Source organism: Lepidochelys kempii, chromosome 6, assembly GCF_965140285.1.
Source record: "Lepidochelys kempii isolate rLepKem1 chromosome 6, rLepKem1.hap1, whole genome shotgun sequence".
NCBI classification, from domain to species: domain Eukaryota; kingdom Metazoa; phylum Chordata; order Testudines; family Cheloniidae; genus Lepidochelys; species Lepidochelys kempii.
Window position 1 is genome coordinate 128,497,581 of NC_136385.1, and position 15,520 is coordinate 128,513,100.

Here is a 15,520-nt window from a genome sequence, read left to right on the forward strand (position 1 = left end):
CCCACATGGATTGTACTCTTGTTTTAGTAGGCAATTGTGAGTTTGCCCTTGAGATGTAATTGTTGTGTTAACCTATAGTGCAAGGAATTTCGTAACTTTTCAGTTTTACCTACATGGGGAAATCTACCAACATAATTATACCACTATAGTTATACTGATAACTTTCTGTGTGAACGCTCTTTTTCTAGAATAAGCATTGACATGGGCAGTTTTATAGTATAAATAACTATTGTTAGGGAAAAAGGGTTCCCCTCCCGTCTAGGGTTAGGAGGGTAGCCTTCCCTGGACTTCTGTATTAGCCAAACAAAACACAGAGTCTTGGCTCTTTGATAAAGTGAGGCACTTTATTGCTAGCGAATACGACAGCTGAAGGGCTCACCAATTCCTTTTCAGAGGAAAATGGTGAAGCCCTGAACAAAGAACAGGGATGAGCTTTTATAGCTTGGTTCAACATACATTGTGATATCTCTTCCAGTTCGAACCGGTTAACCCAGTCTGTTTGAAGTTCTGGGGTAGGTAAGAGCATGGAGGCTTATCTGTATAAGGAATTCTCTCCCCAAAAGCAGGGAGTGCAGGTTACACACAGTTCGCATTCTTTCTATCCATAAACAAAGTAGAAAGGACAGATAAGCATAGAAAAAAGACAGCAGCGTAGCTTTACATGATTATAGGGTCGCTTTCTGGGTTTTTTTCCTATCAGTTCCCCCCTTTGAGCCTGAAGATAATTATCTTACATGGCTCATTATTCATTGTTTAACATGTTCATGTGTTTCTCATCTTGGTTAACACCACCCTTCTTTACATATAGTATCTTTGCTGGGCTCATGGTTTTGGTACATACCCGGTGGAAGAGAGCACAACAACTGGACGCACAGCAAAACAGCAGACCCACAATCATAAGGAATCCCACTCCATACACAAACAAGGTTTTTAGCCATCCAAAGTTAGGCAACCAGCTGGTGAGCCAGCCCCACAAGTCAAAGCCCACACTGGGAGAAATAGAGGCCTGCTTATGAAAGAAGGCTGACACGTTTGCAATTATGTTAGTATCTGTGACTATGCGTCCGCTTTGATTTACATAAAGGCAGCATGTGGCATTGAGAAATGTGCACACCCCTCCCTGTGCACTTAAAAGCTGATCCAGGGCCAACCTGTTTTGCATACTGTAGCGAGCTAGTGAGCTTATTTCTTCTTGCAAAGCTTGGATTGCATCTCGAGTGGCGTTAGTAAATATTTCCATTTCGGCTGACATATTTTTTAGCGCGTATTCAAGTTGGCCCACCCCCACCCACGGAAACAGAATACGGAAGGCGCGCATACCTGTACTGCCTTCCTCGACAATAGGATTATAACTGGTATCTCGACGGGTTCGTCGGGTTGTGTCTCTGATTTCTATTAAGTCTCTACGATGCATCCCTCCTGGCCAGGCAAAGGCCACCGTGCATCTTCCCAACCACCTTGGGGGCAAGGTCTTTCCTGCCCAAGTGCCACATACCCACCATAAGTGATGATCTCCTAATACTATGCTATAGTTGCCTTTATTGCCCCCTGAGTTCTGAGATACTTCCTGCAATCGTCCCACCAGGGATGCAGCATCATCAGGATTGGGTCCTATTCCCCCCCATTTCCATAATGTAAGGCCGGCAAATTGAGTCGCATTTTCTCTGAGAATGTACCCCACATAGCCTCCAGCACGGGCATGGTTGGCTACCTCAGTACCATTGGGATACAGCAAAAGAGTAGTACTTGCATTGTTTCCCAAAATTAGAATTTTCTCACAGTGGGTTTTCGGGTATTTTCCCAGAGTAGTTTTGCCTCCGGTGCGTAGCGACCTCTTTTCTACGCACAAGGGGGCCTTAACGAGCAAGTCTGGGCGATGGTTCGGGATCCAGGTCCTAAAATCTATGGGTCCCCTTCCCCTTTTTCCCTTTTGGCCGTACCACGCCAAATCATTTTGCCAAGAATTGAGGAGCGCTGGAACCGGCAAAATGGGGAACCCTTGCAGTGAATGGGAAGAGAAGTGGGAACACACCCAACAGTCACTAACATTCCATGCGTTGGTTAAATTTTGGGCTAATTGTAGAAACGTATTTTTATCCCAACCCCCCAGGGCAGAGGTCCAGGTTAACGCCCATAGCCATACATACATTATAAACACTACCAGCTACTAACAACTCTAAAAAAAAATAATATTAATACAATATTTGTAACAGTATACTAATACTCCAGAGTTCTGTAACTGCTTCTGATTCCGCTGATTGACCGGTACCCAGTTCATGTAGAAGCGGCGGTCGTGATGGGAGTCGTTGGGGATGTTGGAGCAGGAACCTTTTTACAGTGGCTGCAGTGCACCCATCTATCGATGCCCTCGACCTTCACTGCAGTTGGAGTAGTCAGAAGGACTTGGGCCGGGGCCGACCACCTTGGTTCCAGGCAATGCTTCCTTCGATGGATTTTAACACAGACAAAGTCTCCTGGAAAAAGAGAGTGCGCACAAGTATCAAGCGGTAAAGGTTGGGCATCTTTTACTCTGGCCCATGCATCACTCAAGGCATCTTGCAACATGCGACAATAACCCGCCAACTTATCTTGCCCAGCCATTAATGAAGTTTTTGCTGGGGCAAACCCGTCTACACTGGTTAGAGGAATCGGCAAGGGTCGGCCAAATAGAATTTCGAACGGTGTCAACGAATGCTTTCTATGGGGTGTATTACGAAGATTGGTTAACACTATGGGTAACACTTCAGGCCACTTTAATCCAGTCTGCTCGCATAGCTTTGCCAATTGGGTTTTTATCAGCCCATTCACCCTTTCTACTTTTCCTGAACTTTGTGGATGATAGGGGGTATGCAAGGCTTGTTTTATGCCGAGGGCCTTTGCTAAGTGTTGAATAATTTGGGAAGTGAAATGGGGGCCTTGGTCACTTTCCAAACGAGTCATTATCCCGAAGCGGGGCACTATCTCCTTGAGGAGACACTTCGCTACGGATACTGCATCTGCCCTTCGAGTGGGGAAAGCCTCAACCCACCCTGAAAAAAGATCAGCCAGGACAAGCAAGTGTTTTAGTCCTGTCACTGGTGGTAAGTCCATGAAGTCCATCTGGACCACAGCAAATGGGTACTCAGGCAGTTTGCAATGTCCCATAGCTTGTGGTTTGACTGCTCCTTGGTGATTGTACCGTTGACACAATTCACACTGTGCAGTGACGGTCTTCGCAGCTGCATGGACCCCCGGAGCAAAAAACAACTTCTCCATTTGAGCCACTAATCCCCCCTTTCCCAGGTGCGAGGCCAGGTGGAGTGCCTGGGAAACCTGAGGGAGGAGTTGTCTTGGGAGAACCGGACGACCGTCCGGGCTGACGTAGAGGTTGTCCTCATTTAGGTGGCATCCAATGGATTTCCAACGGCTAACTTCGGCCGGGGGCGTCGTCTGCTGGGCAGAGAGCAAAACGGCTGGCGTCACTGGTTGCAGTAGCAGGGGTGCCAAAAAAGGAAAAGGGGCTGGAGCCCCACAGAGGGCAGCATGACGGGCCGCCGAATCGGCTGCAGCATTTCCCTTGGAAACCTCGTCCGAGGCGCGGGAGTGGCCCTTACAGTGTGTAACCGAAACAGCTGCAGGAAGTTGAATAGCCTCTAACAAGGCAGAAATCAAGGCAACATGGGAGATCTGAGAGCCGCTGGAGGTAAGGAACCCACGATGCTTCCAAAGTTGTCCAGTAGAGTGGCATACCGAAAAGGCATATTTGGAGTCAGTATAGATGGCCACAGTTTTGTTTTCAGCTAATTGACAGGCCCTAACAAGCGCCACAAGTTCTGCTGCTTGCGCTGACTTTTGTGTAGGTAAGGCATGCGCTTCAAGCGTTGCCATCAGGGTAACAATTGCATAGCCAACTCGCAAGGCCCCAAACTCGTCCCGACAGGCGGAACCATCACAAAATAATTGGAGGTCAGGATTCTGCAATGGAATATCAGAGAGGTCAGGACGAGGCGTGGAGATCAAATCCACCACGTGGAGGCAATTATGGGGTTCCCCATCCTCAGGCAGAGGCAAAAGGGTTGCAGGATTCAGGACTTCGCAGTGGCGTAGGGTAACAGCCTGATTGGCGAGCAAGGCCAATTCGTACCTGGTCAGTCTGGCTGCTGTGAGGTGCTGCGTGGATCCACGATTAAGAAGTGCTGCAACGGCATGAGGCACTTGAACTAGAAGAGGGTGGCCCAAGGTAAGCCCCGAAGCTTTCTCGACCAACACGGCGGCAGCCGCAACAGCGCGGAGACAGGGCGGAAGACCCTGAGCCACTGGGTCAAGAAGGACCGAAAAATAAGCCACCGGTCGCTGGCCAGGCCCAAAGGGCTGAGTTAGCACACCAGACGCCGTGCCAGATTGTTCATGGCAAAATAAGGTGAAAGGCTTTGCGTAATCCGGTCTGCCCAGGGCTGGTGCAGAAGTTAATGCTTGTTTGAGGGCGGTAAGGGCGTTATTGTGTAGAGTCGTCCATGGTAAGGGTTCGGGAATGGAATCCAGCAGCAAATCGGTGAGGGGGTGCACTAACTCCGCATAAGCCGGAATCCAGGCTCTACAATAGCCACTTGCTCCCAGTAACTGGCGGAGTTGCTTTTTAGTGGTAGGCCTTGGCATACTCAGAACGCTTTCAATCCTGTCCTGAGTAAGTGCAGTAGAAGCATATGAAATACGATGCCCCAAATATTCCACCTCGGGTTGGGCAAACTGTAGCTTGGAGAGTGCCACCTTGTGACCTTTTTCGGCCAATGCAAAAAGAAGGATTCGAGTGTCCTGTACACAGGCAGCCTTGGCTGTAGAGCACAATAACAGATCATCAACGTATTGAATCAAAGAAGAACCCATAGTCAACGAAATAGAGTCCAGATCTCGCTTTAAATACTGGCTGAAGATGGTAGGGCTCTCCCTGTAGCCCTGAGGGAGGCGGGTCCATACGTATTGACATCCGTCAAAGGTAAAGGCAAATAGGAACTGTGAGTCTGGGTGCACAGGGATGCTGAAAAATGCTGAAGACAGATCAATCACAGTAAAATAAGTAGCCCCTGGGGGAATAGCAGTTAAAATAGTTGCTGGATTGGGAACAACCGGAGCTCTCGGGATCACAATAGCATTAATCAGTCGGAGGTCATGCACGAAACGGTAAACCGGTTTGCCATCGGGGCCAGGCTTGGGTTTCTTAACAGGAAGAATAGGTGTATTGCAAGGGCTGGTAGCCTCCTTAATGATTCCTTGAGTTAAAAGCTGTTGTAGGACTGGCTGAATGCCCTCTATGGCCTCTTTAGGCAATGGATATTGCATTTTTCGGGGCAGAGGGACATCTGTACGGTAATTGATATACACCGGTTCTGCTGACTTTAAAAGTCCAGTTTCAGTGGACGCCGAGGCCCACAATGCTTCAGGAATATCAGATAACTCAGCAGGGACAAAGGGGGCGGTGGGTGTAGTGGCTAACAATGCCATTACCGTAGCTTCAGGGACCGAAGTAGGGACTGAGAGATATAGCCCCTCCGGGCTGCAAGTTATAGTTGCTCGTAGTTTACATAACAGATCTCTACCTAATAAATTTGCAGGACAGGAAGTTGCAATTAAAAAGCTATGATCCTCTGATAACGGGCCAAGCTGGACCGTTTGCTCCGCAGTTAGAGGAAGGGCGCACACGGTGCCACCAACGCCTATAGCTTTTACGGTTGCAGAAGTGGTAGGAAGGGTGGGGTCCTGTAGAGTACTTCTATCTGCCCCGGTGTCGATTAACATTGAATAAGTTTTTCCTCCCACCACAACTGGAAGCTCCGGGTGGTTTGCATCCAACTGCACTGTCCAAGAAGCGGAGGGGGTTCCTGGCGAGGGGGACGAAGCATTGTGGGTGGCTAGCTTTCAATCAGTACTTCCTTTTTCTCCCCCCCTTTCCTGTACCCTCTGGTATGCTTGCATAAGAGGGTCAGCTGGCTGGAGGGGGTAATTTGGGCACTGGGCAGCCCAGTGTCCTTTTTGTCGGCACCGCCGGCACTCATCTGGCCCTGCCCTCCCGGGCCGTGGCTGGAAGCTCTGACCTTGTGATCCCCATCCCTGGGTAGAGCTGCCTCCTCTTCCGCCTCGTCCCCGAAAGCCTCCCCTCCTGCGGCTTGCATCCCGTCCCCGAGAGCCGTCTTGGAAACCTTGCAACTGCAGATTAAGGAGCTTTTCGGACCTCCTAGTGTCTAATTCCTTCCTATTCCTCCAGGCATGGGCTGCTAACCCCACCACCTCCTCCAGCGTTTTGTTTTCATAAGCTGGTTGACTACACACATACTTCCGAGCGAATGGTAATACATTTTTTACATACTGGCCGATCACTTGTGTTTTCGCTACAGGGGAGGTTGGATCTAAGCCGCCGTGGTTTTTCAAAACCTTACAAAGGCGGTGGAAGAATTCCCCTGGGTGCTCATCGTGCTTTTGAACACATGCATCTACTTTTCCCCAATCATACACAGGCTTAGACATATCCTCTAATGCTTCTAAGATTCGCTTTCTCATTTTATCCCACTCTTGAACGGTCTCTGGAACATCCCAATCCATTTCAGGTTTCTCTTGCGGATAAGCCGCCCTGCCTTGCACCGTCTCTCTAGCTTTCTTATACACCGTTTCCTTCTCACCCTCGCTTAGCACTTGATTTAAAATCATTTCCACATCGTCATAATTACAATTATACATTGTGAAAATACCCTTTAACTTTTTAATAAATTCTTCCGGACACTGTCGAAATGAGGGAAAAGTAGATGACCAATTCATTAGATCCGTGCTGGTAAAAGGGACATACACCATCTGTGTCCCCCCCCTACCGCTCGGCAGTTGTCGCATAGGCATTTGGACTGCACTAGCTATTGCAGCTCCAAGAACTTTTGCCTTAGGGGTGCCTAGAGAACCGTGAGACCGGGTCTTTGCAGGGGTTGCATCACTGGGGTGTCGCGGATCAGGACGTGTCAACCCCCTGGTAGAGGTGCCAGCCTCCGGATCGCCCCCCCGCTCTGCGTTAATTGTGGGGGTATTGGTAGCTAGTGGGAGAGTGGGACCGCTCCTTTCCCCGGTTGGGGGAGTGGGTGCATCAGGGTCAGGCTGCGGTACCCCACCCCATAGCCAGCTACATTCTTCCAATGGTATAGGATCCCCCGCTTCTTTCAATGGGAGTTGGGGATAAATAGACTTTGACGTTTTTAGCTTCTGGTCAGCATGACTAGATTCTGGATTGTATGGTGGGGGCCGCATGGCTTTAAGTTTTTCTACCTCAGCACGTAAACTAGTAGTTACACTGGCACTTTTGCGCCGTTCGGCCTCCCTTATCCATACATCAGAATACTTAAGTTGCCGCGGTTGTAAATCATACAATACTTTTCGTAATTGAACAATGTTATGTAACTCAAATGTTCCTTCCCCCGGCCAGCGATTTCCTGGTTCCGGGTCGTCTTGCGTCATTCCCACCCAGGGACCTTGACACAAAAATATAAACTTATACAAAGCTTTGTTGCCATCCGATTGTAAGGCCTTGATATCCCTATCATAATGTTTTAACATATAGCCCAGAGGCGTAGAAGGATCAACAGTTCTACTGGACCCCCCCCCCCATCTTTTCCCAAAGACGGGACCCCCGGCTGTTGTCTAGACAATCACAAAGGAAAAATTCAGAACTCACCAAGTTCCCACCGGCCGGTGTTCACCAATAGGTCCGGACCCTAGTGCCTTCGGGATGCCTTATTTCGCCGAAGCGGCGGGTGGAAGCGAGACGGGAAGCCTTCAGGGTTAAAGCAACCCGGGTGCCGGCAAGAAGGATTCAGAGTCCCGACCGTCCACCGGTCCGGAGAAGAGGTGATCCCGGACGAGCCCCCAAATTGTTAGGGAAAAAGGGTTCCCCTCCCGTCTAGGGTTAGGAGGGTAGCCTTCCCTGGACTTCTGTATTAGCCAAACAAAACACAGAGTCTTGGCTCTTTGATAAAGTGAGGCACTTTATTGCTAGCGAATACGACAGCTGAAGGGCTCACCAATTCCTTTTCAGAGGAAAATGGTGAAGCCCCGAACAAAGAACAGGGATGAGCTTTTATAGCTTGGTTCAACATACATTGTGATATCTCTTCCAGTTCGAACCGGTTAACCCAGTCTGTTTGAAGTTCTGGGGTAGGTAAGAGCATGGAGGCTTATCTGTATAAGGAATTCTCTCCCCAAAAGCAGGGAGTGCAGGTTACACACAGTTCGCATTCTTTCTATCCATAAACAAAGTAGAAAGGACAGATAAGCATAGAAAAAAGACAGCAGCGTAGCTTTACATGATTATAGGGTCGCTTTCTGGGTTTTTTTCCTATCACTATGCTGGAAATTTTTCTTGTGTAGACAAACCCTTAAGCTCCCATTGAGCTGAGTGGGGGCAGAATTAAGTCACTGTGAAAATCCTCCCTACTCTGGCTAGGCTAACAGGGAAGCGATTGTTGGGGGAAGGATAGTTGCTTCTTCCGTGTCCTTGCCTCCCATAGAAGTATTCAGTCATCACAGCCACCCTGTAATTTGTCAGGCCAATGAGTTTCCATTGCTAATGTAGGCCTTGGAGCGGGATTTCCAACAACCATGGGTATCTATGTAAAGTAACCAAACTTCTTGACTTTGAGATTTAAACTTTCAATATTTTTCTTATCACAAGAGTTCAGCTTTTTAAAAATTTTATTAGGAGGAACTACGGTGGCTACTGTAAATTATAATCCACCTGTCCACTTACCTTCTTTTCACTACCAGGACTCTTTTAGCTGTGTGTTTCTAATATCTGAGTTGTGCTCCTTTAAGGAGAGCGGGAAAGCCCTTTCATACTCCCCACGCTATTTAAATAGTAACCTACAGCTGATTCCACCCAGGAAGAGGTGGAGATGTTAAAACTCAGCTACTTTGTATGGCTTCTTGACACTCCTTCAGTTTTGTGTAGAGGAAACTTTTTAACCTTTCTGGAGTCAATGACCAGTCTTAGATGTAATGCTGTTTTATTCCCAACTCCTGCCTCCTGGAGAGATGAGTTGGGGGTGATGCTTTCAGAAAGGCACCTCTCAAGAGGGGGCGGAAAAGTATACCCCCTAAAAGGCAGCTGGTTGTTGCCTTGTTTCGGCAACTGTGGCATGGGAGACTGGTAACTCTGCTGTTGTTGGCTGGCTCTTGCTTCTGGTTTCCCAGAAAGGCAGACTCATTTGTGCTGCATTCCCTTTCTTGAAACTCACTTTCAGCAGGTTTAATTGACACAATGGTAAAAACGTGTCTCACTGTTGGCAAGGGCACCTTGTATATTCTAGGTCTCGTCTACCAGTTCAGCTGTAGGCAGGACTGCAGTGGCTGGACCCATTTTTACTAGTGCAGTGTCAGTTCAATCTGCTGGAAACAAGTGTGATTTCTTAGGTAAGATGAGAGGAAGGTGCCTATTGGATGATTCCCACAGTGCTTGTAAATATGGATTCTTCCCTACACCAAGAGGATAAAAAGGTAGATGATCATAATCAAGAGTCTAAGTTGGCCCCTGCTCCACATGGTTGAAAGGACATTAAACCTTTGTGGGAAGCGGCAGAGTTTATAATTGTTGCTGACATGGAGCTTGCTTACTACTGACCCCTCCATTCCATTGCATGTTTTATTGGGTGTGAAGTAGTCAAGTTTGGTCTCTAGTTTTTGAACTGATGGCAAGACATTCGTCTATGCTGCCTATGAAAGAACGCAGACAACGTGAACACTCACCTCCATCCTTTACTCACCATGAGGCTGAGAGTCTGCTCCACAGCAGATAGGAGCCAGTACAGTATTTCCTCTAATCTGAAATCCCACAGCTCAAACTCAAGTGTCCATCCGCTCAGCATCTTGCCAAACAACTGGGATGGCCTAAAATTGTGCCTCTAGCTACTGTTGATGGGCAAATCTTTAATATACTTAGATCTAAAGCAGTGGCTGGATGCATAATTTTACAGTGTAAAAGCAATAGCTTTAGCGTAGCTATCAACATCCTTTGCAACAAGATAATGTGCATCGGATTGTAAATGTTTGAGTCATGGAGAGAGAGACTGATTTGTTTACCCTCAGAATGGTACTGTGCATTTCAACAAAGTGTAAACCCAAAATACAGTCCTTTTACATGCACTGCACCTCTTCTTTGAGACTGGGCCACTGATTGGATAGTGATTTTCTGTAAGACAATGCTTCTCCTGTAGATGGCATTGCTTTTCTTTGATTTTATAATCCGTTCATATCGCTTTAACAACTCTACTCTCGAAACAGGTTCAAACTTTACATTTAAAGGTGAGGTGAAATATTAAAAATTTACAATCAATTCCTAACAATCCACATCATTAACAGCAGACTGTATTTGTGTAGGTTTAAACACAAACACACATTTTAATGTTTAAGCTTACTTTAAATTAGTTCCTTTTTCATTTACCTACCAGGACCCTTCTGGCTTTATTTCCCTTACTACACCTGATGACCTCATGAGCACACAGCAATGCAGCTCCTCTACAACGTTTGATGCTACAAGTAGCTGAACAAATGCACAACTGAATTTAGGTCGTGGTAAATCTTTACAAAACAAAACAGACACAATAACTTGTAGGGCAGCTTTAAAATATATTTGTAACTGAAATATACAAGTGGTCTGTTAATGACTTGGGATCATCAGCTGTTTTTACTTTATAAGGTGAAGTCACAGCTAAAGATTAACAATGTTTAAAAAACTCTCAGTATTTCCGCCAGCCAATGGTAATTAATACATACATGATTCTGCCACCCAGAATAATCCCATTTCCCACCCCAAGCCTTAGAGTGTTGTCCCTGCTGTTTTTTCTGGCTCCCTTTTTAAACGATTAGCATTTAATGAAGCCTTCTGCCCATTAAGTGCCTGTGTCCAGTCCAACAACAGCCAGATTAGTGAAGAAATTAAAATCCAGCCAATCCAATTACAGCAGTGTCTATTTTTAAAGGATATGATCTTGTTCTTGTAACTTCTCGTTCCAATGCTAAACCATGATGGCAATGTTTAATTGAACGTACAAGGCCCTTGCTTGTAGTTGCTTTTCATAAACTTCCAGTTGGCGGGTGCCCTCACTGAGAATGCCCTCACTTTCATTTCAATACCCTTATTTTGTGCAGTAGGTGATGCTGTTGGTTTTATGCCATCTTGGTAATAGGTATTGGAGAAAATGCAAAGCTTAAGACACAATGTGACTTGTGAAAGCAATAAGAATATGTCTGCTTAGCAAGATTACTTTCTGAACTTTAGTTTAATGAAGAATTACACTGAGAGCAGAGGAAGGAATTAAAATGGTGGACCTGCTTTTGTTTTTGGGTTGCGTTTTTGTTTTGTTTTTTGGAAGCCTTGGTCCAATTCTGGATCACACAATGAATTCAATCTGACAACATTTTTATTGACAGGCACTGATTCATTAAAGCGCTTGTGTGTGTGCTTAAGTCAACAAAGCACTTAAGACATGCTTAAAACTAAACATGTGCTTCAGTGCTCTGCTGACCTGGGGTTGGTTGTGGGGCCAATCATATGAGGTGCCAGGTACCCTCAGTTTCCAGTATTCAGCACCTCACAGGATTGGGCTTACTGGGAGTTAGTACCATGAACCATTTGTGTACGTTGTCTGTCAGGTTGGAAATAATGCCAAGAACTATGAAGACCAAGATGCCCTGATGACAGAGCAGGCAGACATCCCCGCTGTTCCTCAACCAGCAGTCTCAAACTTTCATGAGTGTTTTTACAACCAACAGTCAATATAACTGTGACGGGTTCAGTCACAGAGACCCCTTGGGACTGTCACCTGATGTACTGAGACTACCTCTGAGCCCGTTTTCTCTGCCAGTTTGGGCTTCCAGAACCCTGCCTTGTTCAGCCAGACACATTAGCCAGCTGCAACACAGACCCAGGGTCTGAACCACTCCCCAAAGCTGCAGACTAAACTGAAAATGGCTTAGCAAATACTCCTGTCTCCAGCACCCAGACACCCAGCTCCCAATGAAATCCAAACCCCAAATAAATCCGTTTTACTCTGTATAAAGCTTATGTGGGGTAAATTCATAAATTGTCTGCCCTCTATAACACTGATGGAGAGAGATATACAGCTGTTTGCTCCGCCAGGTATTAATCACTTACTCTGGGTTAATTAATAAACAAAAGTGATTTTATAAAGTATAAAAAGTAGGATTTAAGTGGTTCAAAAAGTAATAACAGACAGAACAAAGTAAGTTACCAAGCAAAATAAAACAAAACACGCAAGTCTAAGCCTAATACATCAGGAAACTGAATACAGGCAAATCTCACTCAGATGTTCCAATAAATTTCTTTCACAGACTAGACTCCTCCTTAGTCTGGGCCCAATCCTTTCCCCTGGTACAGACCTTGTTAATTTCAGCAGGCATCTTAGGTAAAAAGCAGGGGATTCCATATGACAGGGACCCCTTTGTTCTGTTCCATCCCCTTTTATAGCTTTGGCACAAGGCGGGAATCCTTTGTCTCTTTCTGGGTTCTCACCCCTCCTACATGGAAAAGCACCAGGTTTAAGATGGGTTTCAGAGTAACAGCCGTGTTAGTCTGTATTCGCAAAAAGAAAAGGAGTACTTGTGGCACCTTAGAGACTAACCAATTTATTTGAGCATAAGCTTTCGTGAGCTACAGCTCACTTCATCGGATGCATACTGTGGAAAGTGTAGAAGATCTTTTATACACATAAAGCATGAAAAAATACCTCCCCCCACCCCACCCTCCTGCTGGCAATAGCTTATCTAAAGTGATCACTCTCCTTACAATGTGTATGATAATCAAATTGGGCCATTTCCAGCACAAAGATGGACTCCAGTATCAGGTGACATGGTCACATGTCCTGTGAGACCCCTAGTCTCCATTCTTCCAAGGCTGGCCCGTACCCAGGAAGTTTTGCAAGTAAACAGAGCCATTCACAACCAATTATCCTAGTTAATGGGAGCCTCAAGATTCCAAGCCACCATTAATGGCCCACACTTTGCATAATTACAATAGGACTTCAGAGTAATACTTCATATTTCTAGTTTTAGTGTCAAGAATGATACATTCATACAAATAGGATGACCACACTCAGGGGATCATAAGCTTTGTAATGATACCTTACAGGAGACTTTTTGCATGAAGCATATTCCAGTTACATCATATTCACACTTATGCTTTATAAAAATATGTTTATATGGAGTGCAATGTCACATATACCCCAGCTGGAACTCCACCCACCCTACCTCCACTCTGCTCTAGTCCCTTCTTTTCTTGATCTGCCAGGAGTGGATTTTGGTTCTGATCTTTCAAAAGGAATTTTTTTTTTTAAAGGTTGATTATCACAGGGTAACTTTTATTTCTATTCTGGTGGGTTGGGTAGAAGGGGGTGTCAATGCTTCAAGTGTCATTATGAAATCCCCACTGTGAAATCTTGAAGTAAAATGTAAAAATAGAATATATCAAATACCTTCTTCTGTAGATTTCCAGCAGTGTTTAAAGTAGGTAGGTTTTATATTTTTCACATTTTACTGCCATAGTGGAGTTGCCATTTGCCAGGCACCTGCTTAGGGCCTGAGGAATTTCCAAAGAGCTCCCTCTACTCCCTCTCCTCAGGGACCCTTGGGAATCCCTTGTAGGCTATCCTCAGCCCTCCCCTGAAACTGGGTCAGTAGCCCAAAGTCATTCAAAATACACTCCAGTATCCCAAAGACAAGGTCCATCATACTAAGCCCATAGTTCATATCTAACTCCAATAGTGTCATCCCCCCAGACCTTATTCTGCTCAGCAGGTTAGCTGAGTTTTAGCTTAGGCTTCCTACCTCTTCAGCCTGCTCCCTGTTTTGAGAGGCAAAGTGACGTACAGATTACCCTCCTTGTGAAAGCCGATCCTGATTGGCTGGGTGGCCAGGTTGGCTCAGAAACTGGACGAACCAGGAAGAAAGGAGGTTGTCCCTGGGAATTAGCAGTGGGATGGGAAGATCCCAGGACACTCACTTTAAGGGTCCGGGATTAGGAACCCTGCCGTACCCTATACTATACTACAAGGCTCCTGATCCTGGGCCCTTAAAGTGACAGTATCCTGGGATCATCCCATCCCACTGCTAACTTCCTGGGACTACCACCACTTCTTCCCCTTTCTGCTGCTTTCTAAGCCTGTGCTTACACCGACATCCCTGGAAGGGGGTCTTCTGGTCCTCCTTAGGCTTAATGGTTCCTTACCATGCTGGGGCCTGCTGTTACTAGTTGCTCAACAACTTCATAATAAAAATCTCGCAGCAGGATGCTATGCAGAGAAATCTGTCTCATTGTTACCTTAGTGCTTCCCACAGCTGACAGTTGCATCTGTTTGTTCCCTCTCATATTCAATGGTAAGTTTTTGGGGGGCAGGGACATTATTTTAATTACATGTTTGTACAGTCTCTAGCACAATGGGGTGCTGACCCCTGATTTAGACCCCAGGGACCCACTAAAACACAAATGAAAAACAAGATTCTTTAATCAAGTATTGGCTAATTTGGAGATTGTAAACTCTTGTGGGTGTGGACCTGGTCTTTGTATCTATGTCTTCGGGTCTGGTGTGTTGAAACAAAGGGGAGCTATAATGAATAGGGTGCTGTGTAAATCATGATTTCACAGAGGGCGGGGAAATCCTGAGAATGCCCACAAACCACGCTCTTCTAAATATTTTATTTTAAAAAGGAAAAAGGCCACAACAAAACCTTTAATAGCAAAGTTTACTTTAGTTAGTCAAGTTCAAGGAGGGAATGAATTTTACAAGTAATGTTAATATTGACTAAATTTACTTGTAAAATTTACCCCCTCCCTTTTAAATTGACTAAACTTAATTGTAAAATTCATTCTGTGCAAACTCTATGATGTTCAGTACTTTGCCATTTACACTGTCATGAATTTTATAAAAAATAGTCTTTACACCAGGCACTAATAATGAACGCAGATTTCACATTCGTCTGTTCCCTATACGTAAATCAATTATAGCATTTTTAGGTGATCTCTTGAGGTCCCTTCCACTCCTACATTTCTATGATTTCCTGGAAAACGATTTATAAAACAGGATGCATATAAGTGAAAAACACTGTGTCTCTATGTATATATGGGTGTGCACACCAATGCAAAGACATGGCACTATGACTTTTCAACATTGTTGCAATTTATTTTTAAAATGTAGAAAAAATTTGTAGTGCAGGTGGGTGAAGGACTTAGAGGCCAGAGTGTTTGTCCTTCAAAAATGGCTGTTGCATGGATATTTTTAAAATGGTGTTAGCTTTTAATGCTGAGAGAGTTATTTGGTTGAATTTGAACACAGTCTGATTCATATTTATTTTGAATGTTTTGTCAGTTTGCTCTTTACTGACAACTTAGCTCCAAACGCATTGATGAATGAATCATTTCTCCAAAGAAACTAAAACTGACTTCCCATCTTTAAGGCCCTGATCCGCATCACTGATGTCAATGTGAACGTAGTGTCTGATTTCA

The 15,520-nt window shown here is 45.5% G+C and overlaps 1 long non-coding RNA gene across 1 annotated transcript; it reads right to left on the minus strand.

Annotated features, from left to right (window-relative positions):
• Nucleotides 1-325: 325 nt before the first annotated feature.
• On the minus strand, nt 326-7,851 carry LOC140913547 (uncharacterized). The gene is made up of 2 exons (XR_012159622.2): nt 7,685-7,851; nt 326-2,474 (listed from the first exon to the last, which is right to left on the minus strand). It is a non-coding gene; the product is annotated as an uncharacterized LOC140913547 (long non-coding RNA).
• Between the last annotated feature and the right edge of the window lie 7,669 nt (nt 7,852-15,520).